We start from the raw sequence: 3,184 nt of genomic DNA, 5'->3' as shown, positions 1-3,184 counted from the left end.
AGAGAGAGAGAGAGAGAGAGAGAGAGAGAGAGAGAGAGAGAGAGAGATTTTACCAGGAGAGTTTTACAGAGACAGACTGAAGAGAGAACAAGCTAGACAAATAGAACTGAAGAGCCCAGAGTAACTCCAGACATTGGTCTGCCACCCCCATCTTACTGCAAGTCCTCAAGCACTGCATTCTTTACAGTTGCAGTAAAACCACCTGGCCTGCCTTAGGCTCATAAATGTTGAGATAAGATGGCTGCCTTAGAGTAGCCTTGAGCCTGTACAAACATCCTGCCTTCTGCTTCACCCTGGGCCTGAGAGCTGACCCTCAATTTATTAATCTCTTCTTCATTATCCCCTGAACATCTGCTTGTGAGTTTGTGCTTCAAAAGGAGACTGCCTCCACCCTTCAAGGTTGTCGTTGTCAGCTCCTGAGCCTGATTGTGATCCTGTCCAGTTAGAAGCGTTTCCCTGAGGTGAATAAAATTGTCTTTGGTTTATTTCTGACTTTGGTGGTCCTTTCTTTATTATTTTCATGCCCCATGACCCCAACAAGGATGAGCCAGAGGATGAGGAGCCAGAAAATTATAACAGATTGCTAGAATTAGTTTAAAGTCAAGCAGAACAATTTAGGAGAGGCAGAGAGGGGGGCAGGAGCAGAGGAGCAGATTGAATCCGTCAGCATGGAATGAAGTTTGAGCCAGAACAGCTGAGCTGAAATCAGCCAGGCAGAGATCAGTAAGAACAAGAAAGGATCAGCTTATTCTGCAGCAAGTCTCAGAGGCTGAAAATATTCTAGGCCTAGATAAGATTGTACAGAAGCTAGAAGCTTCCAGAACTAGGTCTAGGTTAGCAATTGGAGGCAGTAAGCCTCAGAGATGGCAGTTAATACAGGAGAATAAAAGATACTTTTACATTGAAGGGTCCCCTGGCTCCACCTAGTGTTTGGCTGTGGGCTCTGCAGATGTTCCCATAAGTTGCTCGTTGATGCCTCTCTGATGACAGTTGGGCTAGGTACCAATCTATTAGTATAGCAGAGTATTATTAGAAATCATTTCATTGACTCCTCCCCAATTTTGTTTGGTTCTATCCTGGACCTATGGGTTGCCCTGCCTCTGGTTCCTGGCCATCCAGGCAGTGTCAGATGTAGGCTCCCTCTTAAGGCATGGACCAGTCATGGGTTGGCCACACCCATCATCACTGCATCAGGACAGATTGTAGCCAACACCTTTCTTAAGTACAGACCTACATGCAGGCAAAACAACCAAACACATAACAAGATAATTTTTTTCTATAATAAATAACCTGGACTCAGAATCTTCCTTATGATCAGGTAGATTGGTTGCCTAGCACCTGTAGTGCAAACTGTGTGTGTATGTGGTGTGTGTGTGTGTGTGTGTGTGTGTGTGTGTGTGTGTGGTGTTGTTATCTACTAAGGCTAAGCTAGACATTTCATGAGAGCAAAGAGTGCATCTCCCCCAGTTCCTGCTTCCTGTTGGTCTCCATTTTTTTCCAAGTAGCCTCTCTCAACCCTATTTTTTTAAATCTACATTTTTTTTGCAGACAGAAAAAAACTGTAATGTTCATCTTTCCGTGTCTCTTTTATTTCAATAGCTTTTCTTTTATAGACACATTGTCCAGTTAATTGAATTGTATGCCTGGACAAAAGGAAAGTTTCTTGTGACCCCAAATTCCCCAAATGTCTGGGGGATAGTAGCTGACCAATAGATAGCTGTCAATTGAAAACCTGATTTGGATTTAAGTGTATCAGCTCATGGTAAATCTTTGTATAGCTTTTCCAGATCCTGGGTTTAAGATTCATGGTAGATCTTTGTGTAGCATATCCAGGTACTGGATGCTGCAAACACAATAATAGCAAACGGGTTTTTGTTTAATCTCTTAGTCAGGGTCTCTATTCCTGCACAAACATCATGATCAAGAAACAAGTTGGGAAGGAAAGGGTTTATTCAGTTTACACTTCCCACATTGCTGTTTATCACCAAAGGAAGTCAGGACTGGAACTCAAGCAGGTGAGGAAGCAGGAGCTGATGCAGAGGCCATGGAGGGATGTTACTTACTGACTTGCTTCCCCTGGCTTTCTCAGCTTGTTTTCTTATAGAACCCAAGACTACCAGCCCAGAGATGGCACCACCCACAATAGGATGGGACCTCCCCCCTTGATCACTAATTAAGAAGATACCTTACAGCTGGATCTCATGGAGGCATTTCCTCAAAAGAAACACCTTTCACTATGTTAACTCTAGCTTGTGTCAAGTTGACACACAAAGCCAGACAGTACATGAAGGCAATGCAGTGGACACATAATATATGCTCTAAAGGAGCAGATAAAATAGGAACACCCCCAAAAGTCTATAACTTAGCCAAAAGTTAGAAAAATATTTTTAATGTTTTTAAAAGTATTTGTTTATTTTTAAATTGAAACAAATATCCAAGGCTGTGCTGAACTTCTAATCCTCCTGCCTCCACTTCTCAAGTGCTGGAATTATCAACATGTACCACTCTACCCAGGGCTTTGGGTATACCAGGCAAGTCCTTCATCCACTAAGCTATGTCCTCAGTCCAACTAAATTGTCTTTTTTTTTTTTTTGAGCTGGAGTCTTATGTCTGCTAGGTTGACTCTGAACTTGCAGTGTAACTGAGGATGATACTAAGTTTTCGAGCATTCTGCCTCCATTTCATGATTCCCGATTGATAGACGTTTGTCACCAAACCCAGAACATTTTTCAAAATTTAAAGCTTTTATTTACTGATAGAGTCTCAGTAATCCCTAGAATCAAGCAACTCTCTTGCCCTGAAGTATGTGGGACTACAAATCCGCACCCTCACAGACAGATATTCAAAACTTGTTAGAACAAACTTGTGTCTTCTTGGAAGAGGGATGAATTAATTCTCCAGGTTCAGTGCTTATGGATGAAGGGTTCTGGTTGCTACATAATATGTATGGTTTGATATGTGCAAAATACTAGGGAAATGTAATGTGCATGAGTTTAACAAGAAACACTTTCTGGAAGAAGGGAATCTGTTCAGATTAAAATTTAGACAAGGCAGGTGGTTGGGGTAAGAAGAGAAAAGGAGCCAGAAAGATATTTAGTACTATAAACACTAAAATCAGTTTGCTGGTTTGGGCACCACCTAAGAGGCATCAGTAAGAGATCAGTAAAGTATGTTATGCACGCTC

The sequence above is a fragment of the Grammomys surdaster genome, unplaced genomic scaffold (genome assembly GCF_004785775.1).
Source record: "Grammomys surdaster isolate TR1022 unplaced genomic scaffold, NIH_TR_1.0 313, whole genome shotgun sequence".
Taxonomy (NCBI): domain Eukaryota; kingdom Metazoa; phylum Chordata; class Mammalia; order Rodentia; family Muridae; genus Grammomys; species Grammomys surdaster.
Note: the sequence above shows the minus strand (reverse complement) of the source record.